A 17,802-nucleotide genomic window follows, 5' to 3' on the forward strand; every position below is an offset into this window, starting at 1 on the left:
CTCGTGCTGATGTTGTTTTTCGCTACTTCCTCCCGCACGAATGAGCTGAAGCGTACCAGCTGCGCCTGGAAGTCGTCAGGAAGCTTCTGACACACTGTAGCGCGGGCTTTCATCACAAGCTCATTCCGCCGCATAAAGCGGAAGCACCACGACGGACCACCATTGAACCCCACAGCGTTTGTCTCCGCTGCCAGAGCCTTCGCCTTCAGGCGCAGCTGCACTGTTGATAGGCCTCTTCCTTCGGCTCTCAGTTGCAGCACTCACGTTCGCAGACTACGCTCTAGGTCCGGCCAGCGTGCCTTCTTGCCGCGATTGGCCTTCTTTGTAGACTTCATTGTCCGGAGGATGCTGTGGGCTTTGCGCCAGTCGCGGATCATTTTTTCGGCGACATCAAATTCTCTCCCTGCAGCACGATTTCCATGTTCTTCGGCAAAATCAACTACGCGCAGCTTGAACTTAGCATCGAAACATTGCCGACTTTGCCTTCCATGTGGAGCCATGGTGCCGTTGTCAGATTAGCGAGGTCGCTGAGCCTACGCCACACGCTACGACTGGCACAACACACGCGACGCGCGCACCAAAGCAGCAGCCGCGAGTGCGGACGGAAATGACGGCAAAGGAAGTGGCTCGGAAATCCAAACTCGCCTTTCATCATTTAAAAATTTTAAAATTCCTGCGCATTTTCACCCCTCTTTGATTATTTATTTTCTGTGCTAAGCTACATCAGCTGTGTTATTTCTAGAGAATTAATTTACCACTATTTTTATTTTCTTGTAAAACGCAGTTTCTGTGCATGGCAAAAGGGGGCGCACGGCGATATCCAGGCTGCTGAAGCAACCGAAGCCGCGGCCGCCGCGGCATCAAGCCCGATTTTGACTGTGTATAAGTTGCACCGACGAAAAATTCAGAAAAAACATGCGACTTATACACCGAAAAATATGGTACATCAAGGCATGCTGTAAGATATCTCGCTAATGCGGTAGTGTGTATACATGAGTGTAAGTCCTTCATGTACCATTGAAAAAAACTCTGAATCTATTAATCTTCTTGAGACTTTCAGTTTGTCGAACATCATATTTTTTCATGCATAATTTATTGAAGTTGTTGAGCCTTTCAATTCCTGGAACATCATATTTTTTCATGCATTGTTTATTGAAGTTGCTTAGCGTTTCTGCAATGAACCTACTCAACTTCATGAGCCTTTCACTCCCTAAAAGATCACTCAGCATCCCTTGAACATATTTATCAGGGGTGTCTCTGCAGAATAAAGAGCGAGAATGTTGAAAAATTTTAAGCATATATAACTTCATCCACCTGCCAAAGTTCGACATCAATAGATTATGAAAAATTTCTGAAGCCTGATATACTCTGCAAGGTGTTTGTTTGGCCTAGTCGCTCCTCCGTGGAGCTGCTTAGTAGTGCAAACTTCAGGGATGAGAGACGAGAGACTCACTGTAAACCAACTCCAACTTCAGCGGTGCAAGTTCTCCTCTTGGCAGTGTCTGATTTTTTTTTTTTTAGTGTGAAGCACTGACACAGTGCTCCTGTTATGTTTCCGTTTCTGAAGTCTTTTGACACCCCACGGCAGCTTTGTGGCTTCCTTGCAAAAGAGCAAGTCTTTTCACCACGACAGCAGCCATGCCCATTTTGCTTTGTTAGTAAGGGCTTTTTCCACAGGAAAACCTACGTGGCATGATGCAGGCTGACATTCAGAGTTAAGGGATAGCTTGATTTTGGCTATGACATGGCTATGACACTTCATTGGATGGGACCTGTTATTCTGGTTATAAATAATGGTGAATCTTTGGCAATACAACAGTCTCATAACCTAAATGAGCCTTCGAACAGATTTATTTTGTGCAGGTGCACCACAACTACTTTTTTCCCCGCTTAAGAAACTGCTACGTGTGATGTCTTTTTAGGCAACAGCAAGAACATTGTCAGATATTATGTGAGGGCCTTGTCGTCACATGTATTTTCTGGAATGCAGTGGTAAATGGAATTTCTAGTGGAGTATTCTAGTTGTCTGATCAAAGTAAAAATAGGACCGAGACAAAAGTTGTGAGGAAGAAAACAGAAACAAGGATGAGTAAGAAAAATAGAACGTAAACAGAATATAAAACTGTACAAATGAAGAGCAGTTGAATGCACGTTGGAGGCTTTCTATTTCCCGTACAGGAAAAGATACTCCCTCGTTTTAAGCTAACTGCATTGCAGCTCGTCCTGTAGAAAGCTATTCACTCATGAGTGTCGTTCTGATGTCAATAGGAGCGTAATCTTTGACATACTTCTTGTTTTTTTTTATTTTATTTTTAGCCAAGCAAACCTGTGAGGAGTGGTGGCCGACAGCTTCACTAATTATGGCTTGGTTCTATGTTCTGCTTGTTGATCAATATGATGCAAGCAAAGATGCTAATGTATCGTGCGACAGGCGTGATGCTCGGCGCTTCGGGCTTGGTGCTCGAAGCGCCGGCTGGGGAGAAGTGGCACGGTTGAGACCAGCGGGGAAACTCCTTCTTCACTATTTACAGCACGCTATATGCATTGGTACAGCGCCACCGTGGGGGGGGGGGCGAGGGGAGCAGAGAATCTGTTCCCAAACTGGAACCGTTACCTATATACCACATCATCCCCCCCCCCCTTGAATGAAAGAGAGTAAAACTTAACCTTCTACTCACTCCCTCTCTCACTAGAGCAGAGCTCTCTCTCAGCTGCGTAGCTGCTGTTGCTACAGAAGGGAGTGGAAAGTTGGTTGCACGGTGTTCGTCTTGTCTTGTCGTGGCTGCTGCTGCTTGTCAAGGATGGAGACCAGCGCCTTTTGATACGATGCAACAACTCTACTTTATGTACAGGACCTTATGTACAAATTTACATAAATCTTCACCATTGGGACTGTCGCATGTTGCCTCGGCAGAGCCGATAGTGCAGAGCACTGTGTGCTGCAACCAGAACCCCCGTGAGGAGTCAGCAGCCAGGTTTTAACCCCTGGGTTGCCCCTCCCCGTTCTCCTCACGGCCAACCAAAACAATTCAGTCCGTTTATTGGACAGAATAAACACATTTCTTGTCGTCCTCTCCTCTCTCTTGTTCAAGCATTTGAGCTCCCGGTCCGAGAGAGAGAGCCGGAAGGACCGTCCGACAAGAGACGTGCTGTGAACTGTGCGAATGCACACGATGGTGGCGCCGTTCCGTTGCCCTGCTCATGTTACCTGGGTGCAGCTGGGTCGTAAGTGGGCCCATGCCATTACTGCGAGATGGTATACACTGTCCTGTGCGGCAGCCGCCTCGCGGACTCTATTCAAGATGTATGGGTGTCAACACACCGGACGTCTTGCGACGGTGAATGACGTCTCGCAACGGTGAAACATGACCACCTCGACTCTTACATTTAATTAAAGGTGTCAGCTCATCTGAGTGCACGGCTGCTATGCACTCTTCACAGGTACTGGTAGTTTGAACTTTTCCAACAATGAAGCCTGCTATATATGGCATCATGGAACTGACAAAAGCAGAAAGGCTTTCGGGCCAGTCAATACGATTCGTATAGTCCTGGTCATCGGGCTGCAATACTGATGCCCTGCACATGTCAGTAAGGTTTATTGCATCTATCATGGCTGCAGGAGTCGCTGCATTCAATACCAAGACAAAAGTTCCGTCTGAACCAATAGACGCTTGTATGCAGCCATAAACTGCGAAGATGTCGGGTTGTTGTTATGACCGCCTTGTCCACGTATTGACACAAAGAAGTTTTCGGCATGGTCTTGACTGAGTTTGTGTGTCAGCAAGTATTCCAGCTGAACCTGGCCGACAAGTTCGTCAAACATTCTTTCTGTGCTTGCCATGCATAAAAAACCCAATAAATCAGTTTTTTATTTTTTAAGTCCTTCTGTCATTGCACGTGCTGCCGGATGTCTCAGCCCGTTTTATGTACGCTCGAGTCTCGGGAAAAAACGACTACCACCATGCTTCGTTCCCCTTCCGAAGGGGCACTTTGTATGACCTCACCAGCGGGTTTCTGGAGTTTAAAATGTCAAACAAGCGATCAAAAGTTGTAATAAACGTAGATGTTGCGCTGACACCCTTGACTTGTGGCAGCTTAAACTCTTGTTCGCAGAAGTCTAAAGCATCGGCAACTGAGACACTCAGTGCTTGTATAGCATATTGAACCTTTATTTTTATTTTTCTATTGGACGTGGACCTTCGTAAGCCTGTTGCCAAGCCGCCACACTTTTTCACGTTGAAGTGCCCCCAATACCACTACATAACCCCATTTCACATGCTTTCCTTCAATGTCAACGAGGTGGCCCACGGTTGCCAACGAATTGCGCACAAGCTTAATCACATGGCAGGCATCTAAAATAATGTGAACATTTTTAGCGTTATCAGCTGTGTTGGCAAAGCTTGTAGTAAAGTCAGAGTTTGGTTGAATCTGATCACGTAAACATCTAGCCATAGTAAAGTTTGACGAGGCCCCTTCAAACGTACGAGAGACAACTTCGGCCTGCACTGATGCAAGTTTCTCGATACATTGTTTGGTCAGCTCTTCCCTCTCTGTGCCAGTGAGTCAGTCAATTAAGAAATACGCAACTGGCATTTTCAGTCTGATGTTTACACCAACAATCATGAACAAACACTAATTTCTAGCTTCGGGGAGGCTGTCATCATCTAGGCCTGTTCTAAAGTCCACATACCTGGTTACTTTTTTGCCGACAAGTTCTACGTGTTTCCTTCGACGACCAATGAGCAGTACAAAGGTTCACTTCGTGATTGTGCAAATTTTTCGAGGAAAAAAATGCTTCAGCCATGAAGCCAGGAGCTCCATCGATTGATCGATACAAATCTCAAAGTGTGCACTGTGATGGAAGGGGACAATTGAATTTTGACCGACATACACGTAAGCAGTCGGAGAATAAAAATGTAACGTCAGCACTTTTGTGTCCTTCTTGTCTCTGTGTCGTTTTGTTCTCGCGCTATAACTTTAGTGGGTACTTGCCTTTCTGTTCGTTACTAGCCCTGCAGGGAAGCTGTTGAAGGTCGCTTGAAAAGGCAGATGTAAACACGTGCGAGCCTTCTGAGAGGAGTTTTCGCTCCCTGACTTTTTTGATGATTTCTTGCGCTGTCTCATTTCTCTTAGCAAGCCTTTGCGTAGTTTGCTGCAAAGTCTTGATTTTCTTCAAGTGTGTTATCCCTTCTTCAGAGGCAGAGACTTTGTCCTTGCACCACTGTTTGGTCGATGAAAACGCAGGTGGTTCTTCCACGTCAGGCACTTCGCAGATGAGGGGACAATTACTGGATTGGTTGTCTTGATGCTTGCGCTTTGGGGCTTTCTTTTTACGGTAATTTACCTGTGATAGTCGTAATATATTTTTTATTGCAATATAAGTTAGAGGAAGAAAAAGATAATAAACCACATGTACTTTATTTGCTACCACCAACTTATTAACACTGGGACTGCAAATCCCCTGAGTTTATTATCGCTTGAAGAAGCAACTTGTAGGCTCAGGTAGCTATCACACATGAGCAGAGCGGACACGGCAGATACTTGCTTACTGGCAGACAAGACATCAAAATGCGCTTTAAAATCCGCTTGGCTTATCATTTTTTTTCAACAGTTTACGAAGTAGAAAAACAGCACTCATTATACGTGTTTTTTTTTTGGTGGACATACACAAGAACGGAACAAAATAGTGAAGACGAAAGCATTTCCATTCAATGTCTCACGAGTTGATTGGTTTACTCGATTTCTGCCACTTGCTGCAGTCTAACACATCACGCGAGAAGGCCAAGCGTGCGTTTTGTGGTGTGATATTTTGTAATAGTACTCACGGGCTTCTGTGGATGCGGTGGAAACGCGAGAAACACATAAGAAACACTTTCCGCCCGCAGTCGCGTTGCTTGCTCATTGCGGTCAAAGCACTCTGGCAAGTGCTCAGAGCATAGGCGATCTCCGTCTTTTGCATTCCACTTCTCACGGCGAATGACTCGCTCTCACAGGCTCCACATTACAGGATCTTTAGGAAACCTGTAAAACAAATCCGGACTACTATGTTTCACACGTTTAGATCGCGTCAGTTAGCTCCCCTCAGTATCGAGCGCGGAATGACTCAGTCGAATATGTTTTCATGTACTTACAGGTGGACTGTGAGGCCACAACCTTTTTTCAACCTGTTGGCAAATCTGTAAGTGATGCAAGAGGCAACCATTGTAAACCATTGTTGTGTACATGCCGAGAAAGTGAAATAAGAACGAACAAAATCAGCAGCGCACAACAGCGTGGATGGCGGCGGCCGGCTTTACACACACAGCGCCCCTTCCACTCTAGTAAGTTCTCTGCATCCTCCTTGGCCTCGTGGCAGTCCAAAACAGGAATTACGCAGAAAATACTGTATCGGTGAGGCAGTATCTAGTGTGCTGAGCACGGTAACGCTAGTAGAAGAGTTCACATGCCCATCTTATGACAGATGGAAGCGGATTCGCTGCCTCGTCGCCAGTTGTATTGTGCCTCGGACGTGACGCACGGAGAACCAAGGGGCCCGGTGCCCGGAGTGCTGGCCAGGGAGAAGGAGAAATGGCATGGCTGAGACCCGAGTGGAAACTCTCTTTTTACGATTTACCGCATCCTGTATACATTTTTACAGTGGAGTCGGACGTAGCCACTTCGCACAAGGCTTGTCGGAAGCAGTTGCCCATTGTTCTAGCAGAAACACTTGTCCACGCGGCTTGCAGCATTTCAAAAGGCATGTATAGGTCCACCTTAGTTTCTCGCTGCAAACTCGTGTTCAGAAGCACACAATCAACCAGACATTTGCTGTAGCCTGCCTTAAAGGACATTATTATCAAGCGGCTGCATGAGGGTAGTACAGTTAGATGGCAAATACAAAAGTTCAATATTGCGAAGCTCAACAGTTGTGTGGTGGGGCCTGCAATCGTCTAGTATTAAGCACACCTTGTGGTTCTGCTTACATAGTTGCTTGTCCCAATCCTGCAGCCATTCCGCAAAAATGTCTCTCATTATCCACGCTTTGCTATTTGGGACATATCGCACTTTCAAATTTCGCTTCCCTTTGAAGCATCGAGGCGATTCGCTTTTCCCTATATCGAACGCCGGCATCTTCTCCGAGTGATCCATGTTCGCGCAGAGCAGTGCAGGGATTCTTTGTTTGCTGTGCTTCCCGTCGTGGCACAGCTCACCTTTGACTGCCAGAGTTTTATTAGGGAGCATTTGAATAAAAGAGCCCAGTCTCATGGGCATTAAAAATGGCCTTACGGGCTTATTTTTCTTTCACTGGGCCAAAACTCTCTGTCACCTACACTGCTGCAGACTGCATCAACGGAGCGAGACTCAGCCCCCTACTGATCTTCCAACGATGTCATGTTTTTCCTTGAAGCGCTGTAGTCAGCCAGCACTAGCAACAAAATTGTCATAGCCTATTATGGAGGCAAAATCTAGCCTTTCTCTACGAAATTTTGCCACTTATTGTCATATTTGCCGCTCTAGTGTTTAGAAATGATTTGTAAACAGCATCTTCGACTGGCTTGAACGCTGCAGTTCGCAGGTTCTTGCGGCTGCCTTTCACACTGTGGGTAATGACATTTGTGATCGCTTCACGGCTGACAAGAATGGTAGACAATGTGCTCACCGCAATGCCATGGTCTTGGGCCACCTGAGATCTTTTCGTCCCCGAGTCGGCAGCCTTTAGAATGGCTGCAATTTGCTCTTATGATAGTGTTTTTCGTTTGCACTTTCCCGAGCCTTTATTCATTGTGACAGGACCGTACACAGGCGACTGCAGTTAGCAGATATCTGTCCTCGAAGAGCACGGGCACTGTGCAAACGTGCTGACAATCATCGTGACTAACCACGACTGAGCAGCCCACGCCTGGCACGAATAGGGGAGACCCGCACAAGTTTGCCCGGCGACGCCAGCGCTTGCCTTTCCCCTGCCAGAAAAAGCGCACAACAGTAGAATCTTCCGACCCTTCCGCTCCCTTTGGCTTCCACGCATTTGCGAAGCACGCGCTGCACGTGAAACGTCCCCCGTTCCGCGATGTCACCCCAACAGAAAAGGGGGTGGCGTCGCTGCGTCGTCAACTGTCACAATAGCCATGCAAACACGAAGAGGTCGACTCCACCAGTGAAATTCTACCGATTCAAAAACCGATGGTACGAAACAAGCAGACGACAGAAATGGAATAAAGCAGTGTGCCGAAAAAGTATGTAAACATATTTTTCATAAAAATTAGCACGCGGACAATGCATTCAAAATTACGGGTGTTAATTCCTGCGGCACAGTTGCTCTAATCTATCGAGTTACTGGGAGATGCACGTCCCCATCTTAAAAGTATAAATTTTCAACGCCCGTCTTTAGAGCACTGTTAAAAAAAAGCAAAGAAATATTTTATGCTGCTACTATTATTCGATATTGTTGGGGACGTAGTAGTTGAAGCTGTGTGCACATGTGGTATTGGTAATGTGTTGTTATATATTTTTAAATCTATGCAGCGCTGACGGAAGTGTGTGGTTGCCAAAAGCTTGGACAACTATGAAAAAAAGAAAAAAAATGTATTAGCCGTTGTTGCACGTCCGTTGGCACATACAGTTAACTAGTTGTTACTGAGTGTGCAGGGGTAGCCCGAGCAACACGGTGCATTTTTGATACGTGACCAAGATAAAACGACTTTATAGCAATGCGCTCTTCCCCTGCAGATTAGACACACACAAAAAAGTTTCTCTGAAAGCTGGGCGCTCATCATGATGGTACGCACGCTGTTCGTGAACTCAAAGTACCCGCGATGAGAACGGTGATAATGCAAGGAAAGACACGCGAGATAGATGTCAATTATTGTTGTGGGTCAGAAAGAAGCCCCAAATAGACCATTTATTTTTGAAGTGTTGTGTATACACCGCACGATAACTTGGGCGGGTGCTAGTAAATTAGGTTTCCCAACTAATAGTAGTCACAGCGCAAGAACCGCTTAACCTAAAGCACCAGAAGCGGCCTTACCCATGCAACCAAGAACAAACATAGTGCATATTACACAGAGTAAACAAAATAAAACACGTATATAATTATGAACGTACAGAAAGTTTTATTCACCTCTAACGTCGTAAACAGCGTCGTCTTTCACTTGCGAAACGCACTTCGCTCTGACGAGGACGGCGTCGTCTGCTACAACTTGCTTCGCTGCCCTTTTGCCAACATATTGCCACGAAAAAAAAAATCCTCAATTGCGGCAACCTATTAAATGTGAACAGAGCGCACGCATCATAACCGCGCGCGACGCGAGACTCTCAAAAACACGTGCAGAACGCGTGCGGCGTGCGAGCAAAGCAACGCGTTTTCAAGCAGGTTGAATGGGACAGCGGAGAGGCCAACACTCGAGTAACCAGTTTTCTCCCCACATTGATTGACGGCGCCACGCTCCGCAGCGCCTCCCTCGGCGTGGGTCTCCTCTATCGCTTCCTAAGTGAGATGGAAATCACCTTGCGCCACGGCGCTGCTTCTCGGTCATGTGACCCGCTGAGCGCTCACTCGATCCTCTCTGCTCTATATTCGTGTTGCGTTACATTCATTTACCAGTCTACTTTACTTCGTTACAAGGTTTAAAAATCATGGTTCTCAATGAGTTTTCAAGGGGAATTTTATTTACATCGATGTATCTATAATATAGAACGGAGACAGTCAAAACTGTTATCCGAGACCAGGTAGGAGCTTAGGCCTAGCTATCAAAATCAGCGACAGTCCGGGCCGAGCGTCTCGTGCTTAGCACTGACAATGTGTGTGCCGAGATTTGCATGACCCACTACAATCATCATTACATATTTCCCCCTCGCTGAAGATAATACCAAGTAAGTGTTCTAAGGTGTCGTGAGGACAAGTGGTTCGTGATATGGTTTGAGGCGATTCACATGTACGATTTCGCGGCCTCGGCGACGCATGTCCACAGTGGCCGTGAGGGGTTCGTTGAGGTAGTTAACAGCGGAAGTTTGTTCTATGACGCGATAAGGTCCATGGTACCTGCTGACAAACTTTGTAGAGGTACCAGGAGCAGCACTGGGGGGCACCCACAGCAAAACAAGAGAGTTGGGCGAAAATTGGTAGTTGGACCGTCCATCGTCGTGACGAAATTTCTGTAGCCCTTGTTCTTGGGTTGTAAGGGTGCGAGCTAATTGCCGACATTCTTCCGCATACCGCGCGGCTTCGGAAAGTGGTGTGCCTTCGGATGAGTCGGGTCGGTAGGGGAGAATGGTGTCAATTGGAGACGATGGTTCTCGACCATAAAGTAAAAAGAATGGAGAAAAGCCTGTCGTCGCTTGAGGTGCCGTGTTGTAAGCGTACGTTACGTAAGGAAGGATGAGATCCCAGTTGGTGTGGTCGGAGGCGACATACATAGAAAGCATGTCGCCAAGAGTACGGTTGAAACGCTCGGTCAAGCCATTTGTTTGTGGGCGATATGCGGTAGTACAGCGGTGAATTACATGGCATTCTGCAAGAAGTTCTTGAATAACATCCGCGAGAAAGACGCGGCCTCGGTCGCTCAAAAGTTCACGTGGAGCGCCATGACGCAGAACAAAACGTTGCAGCAGGAAAGACGCAACGTCACGTGCCGTCGCGGCTGGTAGAGCGGCCGTTTCTGCATATCTCGTGAGATGGTCGATCGCTACAATAATCCAGCGATTCCCAGCTGATGTATATGGTAGAGGACCATAAAGGTCTATTCCAACCCGGTCGAATGGTCGCACTGGGCACGGTAACGGCTGCATTGGTGCAGTAGGACGGCTAGGATCGTGCTTGCGGCGTTGGCACTCTGTGCAAGATCGAATGTACTTTTGAACGAATGTGTACATGCCGCGCGAATAAAACCGAAAACGTAGCCTGGCGTAGGTTTTAAACAAACCGGCGTGCGCACACGGCGGATCGGCATGGAAAGCAGCACATATGCTGGCGCGGAGATGCCTGGGTATGACGAGTAGCCATTTGCGACCGTCAGGGTGGTAGTTGCGGCGATAAAGTATTCCATCACGGATGGCGAAGTGAGAGGCTTGTCGGTGTAGCGCTCGAGATGGCGGGTGGGCGAGTGTTTCAGATAGGTAATCCATCAGAGACGCAATCCACGAATCTTTGCGCTGCTCCGCAGCCATGTTGATGGGTCCTGATAGTGGAAGGAAGTTGTCTTGGATGGAGACACTCGCAATATCAGTAGAAACAGGCGAACGCGAAAGAGCGTCGGCATCGGCGTGCTTCTGGCCTGAGCGATAAATGACGCGGATGTCGTACTCTTGGAGCCGTAAAGCCCATCGTGCCAAGCGTCCTGAGGGATCTTTGAGGGAGGATAACCAGCAGAGTGCGTGGTGGTCGGTAACAACATCGAAAGGGCGGCCGTACAGATAAGGCCGAAATTTTGTAATGGCCCAGATAATCGCTAGGCATTCTTTCTCAGTTACCGAATAATTTGCTTCTGTTCTTGTAAGAGTGCGGCTCGCGTACGCAACAACATACTCTTGGTAACCAGGCTTTCGTTGGGCGAGTACAGCGCCAAGACCGACACCGCTAGCATCTGTGTGGATTTCTGTGGGAGCGCTTGAATCAAAATGACGCAGTATGGGTGGTGTTGTAAGCAGTTCACGGAGCTTCGCAAAGGCACTGTCGCAAGCTGGAGACCACGCAGATAAATTGCGGTCTCCCTGAAGTAGGTCTGTCAGAGGCGCCATGATCGAGGCGAAATCTCGGACGAAGCGGCGGAAGTATGAGCAAAGGCCAATGAAACTACGCAGCTGCTTGAGAGACGCGGGCCTCGGGAACTCGCGAACAGCACGTAGCTTAGCGGGGTCAGGAAGAACGCCATCCTTCGACACGACGTGTCCGAGAATGGTCAGCTTGCGCGCTCCAAAGTGACACTTCTTCAAGTTGAGTTGGAGGCCGGCTGCAGAGAGGCAGCGTAGAACCTGTTCCAAGCGACGAAGGTGCGTGGGAAAATCGGGCGAGAATACCACTACATCGTCTAAGTAGCACAAACACGTGTTCCATTTGAGGCCTCGTAGGATAGTGTCCATCATGCGCTCAAATGTTGCCGGCGCATTGCATAGCCCGAATGGCATCACGTTAAATTCGTATAAGCCGTCTGGTGTAACAAATGCAGTTTTTGGCCTATCATCCGGATTCATGGGCACTTGCCAGTACCCAGAGCGTAGATAAAGGGAGGAAAAGAACTCTGCGCCTTGTAAAGAGTCGAGGGCGTCATCAATTCGAGGCAAAGGATAAACATACTTTCGTGTTATTTTGTTTAGGCGACGATAATCTACGCAAAAGCGTATCTTGCCATCCTTCTTTTTAACTAAAACAACCGGCGACGCCCAAGGACTGTTTGACAGTTGAACGACGCCTCGCTTTAGCATGTCACCTACTTGTTCATCGATGATACGGCGTTCAGTTGGCGAAACACGGTATGGTCGCTGCCGTAGTGGTGGGTGATTACCTGTGTCGATCTGGTGGCATACGGTAGATGTGCGACCTAAAGTAGCGCTGTGACTGTCAAAAGATTGTCGAAACTCGTCAAGGAGGCTCAAAAGCTCACACCTCTGTTGTGGGTTTAGGCCTTCGTCGATGACACAGTTGAAAATGTCGGTAGTGAGAGGGTCATTCACGGAACTACAGGAGAGGGCACTGACTTCCGATGATTCATCAGGAACGTCAAGTGTAGCGATGGTTTCGAATGATTCTATCGAACCAATACATTCGCCTCGAAGTAGCGTAATCGTGAATGGGAACGGATTCTTCACAGGCATGTTGGTCGCACCACCTTGAAGAGTAACGAGAGCGGTTGGGAGCGGTGATAGGTGGCGATGAACGAAAGCAGCGGAAGGCGTGAAGAATGCGGTAGCGTCGACGACGGTGGAACACGACACAGGTGCGAAGACAGTAGCACGTGGAGGGATTTGGGTGTCGTCACTAATGACCAACTTCGCGTCGGAAGGGCGATCGTGCACTGGTAGCGCATCACCAAGGGGACAAAAGGCGACTTCGGCACGGGCGCAATCAATGACGGCTTGGTGATGGGAGAGAAAATCCCAACCTAAAATGATGTCATGAGAACAGTGCGGGAGTACTACGAACTGGACTGTGTAGGGCACTCCTTGAATTACAAGTCTGGCAGTACACGCGGCCACAGGCTGCACAGGCTGTGCAGTGGCAGTATGAAGACATGAACCCAAGTAAGGCGTTGTCACTTTTCGAATTGAACGGCAAACTTTTTCGGCGATGACAGAAATTGCGGCACCAGTATCAATAAGGGCAAGTACGGGTACACCTTCAAGAACGGCATTAATTACATTCGGCGGCGAACGAAGAGGGCTTGTGCTTTGCGACGAGGACGCAGTTCTTGCCTCGGGAACTGCGTCATTTAGTTTTCCGCGTCGATTGTAGGGGGGCGTCGGCGCATCGGGGAGGGCGAGCGTCGACGTGGAGAAGGAGATCGGCGATCAGGAGCTGGTCGGTGGCTTGGACGAGGAGCGTACAATTCGGGGTCTGGGGTGTATTGAGTGTACGTGTAATCGTTTTCGTATGGACGTAGGTTTTCACGTGAGTGGAGTGGACGGCGGCGGCACAGACGTGCGACGTGCCCAGGTAGACCACACGAAAAGCAGATCGGTCGGTTGTCGGCAGTGCGCCATGGATTAGGGACTCGGCGAAGTGGAGGTCGTGGCGGCAGGGCGGCATAAACAGGAGCAGGCTGTGAAGGCGGCGCTTGGAACGTCTGTGGTCGTGGTCGTGCTGCTGCTTCGGCGTACGTCAATGGTGCATTGACTGGTGGCACCAGCTGTGGAGGAAGGACCTCAGACACTTGATCTCGTATAATAGTCCGTAGAGTAGGGCTAAGCGGTGCACTGCGCTCCGGTAGGCCAGAGATGAGCGAGAGTTGGCGGGCAACTTCTTCGCGCACGAAATCTTTGATCTGCGAGAGGAGGACGGGGTCTTGCGAGGGAGTTAAGCCGGACATCGATTCCTGATGTGGGACAGCACGGCGGGTGACGAGACGTTGCCGGCGGAGCTCATCATAGCTTTGGCAGAGCTCGGTAACTTGGGCGACAGTAGCAGGGCTTTTCGAAATGAGCATCTGGAAAGCGTCCTCGTCAATACCCTTAAAAATATGCTTGATGCGGTCCACCTCTGTCATGTTCACATCGACGCGCTTGCACAAGTCAATGACGTCTTCTATATAACTTGTAAAGTTCTCACCAGGCAGTTGAGATCTCGACTGAAGGCGCTGCTCCGCACGAAGTTTAAGGACAGAAGGATGACCAAAGACTTCGCTGAACTTTGCTTTGAATGCTGTCCAGGTGGGAACGTCGGTCTCATGGTTCCGAAGCCATAAGTGGGCAATGCCACTGAGGTAAATGCCGACAGTGGCCCGTCTCGTGGCTTCGTCCCATTTGTTCAAGACACTCACGAGTTCATAAGTAGCCAGCCAGTCGTCGACGTCGTGGTCGTCAGTGCCGCTGAATATGGGAGGATCCCGCTGACGGACCGCGCCGGAGCACACGATGGCCTGGGAAGCCATAGGAGGAGGGCTTGTGGCAGATGCAGTGGTCATGACAGCAGGTAGAGTCCGGCTTCGCAACTCCAGGATTGCAAGGAGACCCAGCAAACTCCACCAATTATAATATAGAACGGAGACAGTCAAAACTGTTATCCGAGACCAGGTAGGAGCGTAGGCCTAGCTATCAAAATCAGCGACAGTCCGGGCAGAGCGTCTCGTGCTTAGCACTGACAATGTGTGTGCCGAGATTTGCATGACCCACTACAATCATCATTACATATCCATTATTTCGTTATAACTTATTACGTTAAAACGAAGTTTGAGTGTACCATACTAATTTGCACACTTTACCACTGGTAAGATTGTGCTTTACCCAAGGCTACAATGGAACAATATAGCCTGTTGTTAAAGTCAGCAAAAAAAAAAGGGGGGGGGGAATCTTCATTAGCACGCTACTTCTCCTTGTGTATGGCATATGATTGCATGCGACTTGGGTCCTTACAGAGCTTCCATGTCGTGGTATCAGTTTCTGTGTGTGAGGGCTGAAATCAATGAAGCTGGAAGGAGCTCTCGCACGACCCTTTGAATATAGAAAAACTGTGCAATGAAATCAAGAGTTTGACGGAAACTTGTCTGGTCGAAAATAATTGTTTTTTTTTGCTTGTTTCACTGGGCTAGCAGTCAGCCAGATCCTCACGGTTGATGCAGTCTATCTTGAAGGTGTCAGAGTCGTCCTCAGACGGCAGCTCTTTATTGTATACCTTCACCATGGAGCAGTCACGTTGGTGTTGGGCTAATTGATTCAACGCTGGATTTTCTGGTGATTTGGAAAAACCTTCTCATGACAGTATCGCTTGCCATTGCTTCTAAGCATATGCTTTTCTGGCATGAAGTTTCTTCAAGTAAATTCAGTTGCAAGTGAACATCTTTTCAAATGTGTAATCTTTTTCTAATCAATTTCACGTTCCCTTAAGCAAAACCTTATTATTTATAGAACATTCATGTTTTCTCTGATTATTTCTTGTATGTTTTAGCAAGAGTGGTACATAAAAAAATGTTGCAAATCTTTCCTTTATAAGTAATAAAGAAAGGCCTGTCAGGGCTCACACCCAGTGCCTTTGCAATAACGCCATTGCTTGTACCCTCGTCACAAACTAGTGCTTTGACGAAGACATCACATGCTTTTAGCTCAGTGATTAGTTTTTTTCGGTAATATTGAAATGGGTTCTGAGTGAACACAGCGCACATCTCTGCGCACAGGGCACCATTTACAAGTTACTCGTCCCCGCAGCCACACTACCACTTTTTCTGAATCTTTTTTTTGTCGATCATCAGCTGACTGGAACGGCCTGCCCCGTGATATCGTTGAAACTATTCTTATCCTTATTTTCCGAAAAAATAAAACTTGGTAAGTCTCAATAAGTGTATTGTAGCCACTATACTGTACGTGCATTGTAGTCACTATCTTGTAAATGTATGTAACCACTGTTTTGTATGTAGCCACTATTATGTTAACCCCACCCCTTATGTAATACCTCCCTGCGAGGTCTTTAAGGAAAATAAAGCGAAGTGAAGTGAACTGTCCTCTCTCCTGTCAGAAAGGCTACTGGCAGTATTCATCTCTCTCATCACGTAGGTGCTGCAGTGTTCGCTGTGCTTATTATGTTCTTTCTCTGGTATTAACAACATGTCCATGTGTTATCAAAATGTCCATAGCCTTCCTTAGAATCATACTGTAGATTTACTTTAACAACATTTCGTCAAAAACCGGGCAGGAAGCTTTGTCTTGAAATTCCAATTTTTTTTCTGGCTTTGATTAGCTCAAGACTCTGAGATAGAACAACTGTTCTTATATTTATGGCCGACAGCCATGTAACGGCCATATGTTGTTTATATTTACTGCCGGCACTGTCCATGTTATTCATTTCTTCCACTAACGTTGTATAACTTCGGAATGTTGTCTATAGCTGTAGTGTCAGCTTTTTGTGATGTGAAGTTATATTATTCACTTGTTATGTTAGCTGTTAATGCTGTTATGCCCAGAAATTATTGAGTAGTAGCAAAAAGTATTTTTCCTTTAATTTCTGCTTGCAACACTTACAAAAGATTATCAAAGTCATTTTTTTCTTTTTTTGCACTTTTATTTCGCAAGGAAAAATAATGTATCATATATGATACATTGGGCAGTAGTGCGTGAATGGGCCCCAGGTACTACTCAGCAGTCACTGGTGGTAGGTGGCGAAGCAGTTTGCAATCCTTGTTGAAGCAAAAATGAACTTTGCACTTCACGCCGTAGACAAATGAGAAGCTGTGCTTCTGCCAGGGGCAGGACTTGCAACGAAGCCGACTGCTGCTCTAAATTGGCATGTGACTAACACAATCTAGGTGCACATCGTTCTCAGGTGGCTTTACAGGAGCTTTGCGCTTTTTTGTGGCTGGCTGTTGTGAAAGTGAAGGCCTTCCAACTGGTCGTTTACCCGCGGCTATCAGTGCTTCTGCTACACTAGCTTGGAAGTGTCGTAGGTTGGTGTGCTTCACCTTCACTTGGAGGCAGTGCCTTCTGCACAAAAGCCAGGCATTTACCCTTGCAACCGTGATGCTGTGGTAAACTAGATACACATACCACCTGCGAGATTTCAGCCGAAATCTGTACAGTTCAGTCAAGTAGTTGAAAAATCTACACCTCCCATGAAGGAGTTGTATGTTGCTATGGTGGCTGGTTGTTCTATTTGAACAATTTTTTTTCTTTTTGTTTCATCTGCGCACTGTACTAACAGGTTGAGTTGAAGCATACTTAGAAACTAGAGTCACTGACCTGTTGTCATACCACCTGACCACCACAACATTTTTTACACTGTCTGCTACATAACCAAATGCAACACGCCCTACTTTCTTGAAATCATTCCCAATCTTCAGGCGACAGTCTCGGAATCTGTTGTTCCTAATTGTCCCAATAAAACCCAGGCCATTTTTCGAAAATTATTCTGCAAGTTCCCGGCTGCAGCTGCGGCGGCTGCATTTCTGATAGAGGCGGAAATGTTGTAAGCTCGTGTGCTCAGATTTGGGTGCACGTTAAAGACCCCCAGGTGGTCAAAATTTCTGGAGCCCACCACTACGGCATCTCTCATAATCATATGATGGTTTTGGGACGTTATACACCACATATCCATCAATCAATCAATCCAAACACTTAAGTAATTGTCTGCTGCTATTTGTAGCCTTTGGGGGTGGTAAAAACTCACACATCCTGATCACAACGTCACCA

Source organism: Rhipicephalus microplus, chromosome 3 (assembly GCF_043290135.1).
Source record: "Rhipicephalus microplus isolate Deutch F79 chromosome 3, USDA_Rmic, whole genome shotgun sequence".
Taxonomy (NCBI): Eukaryota; Metazoa; Arthropoda; class Arachnida; order Ixodida; family Ixodidae; genus Rhipicephalus; species Rhipicephalus microplus.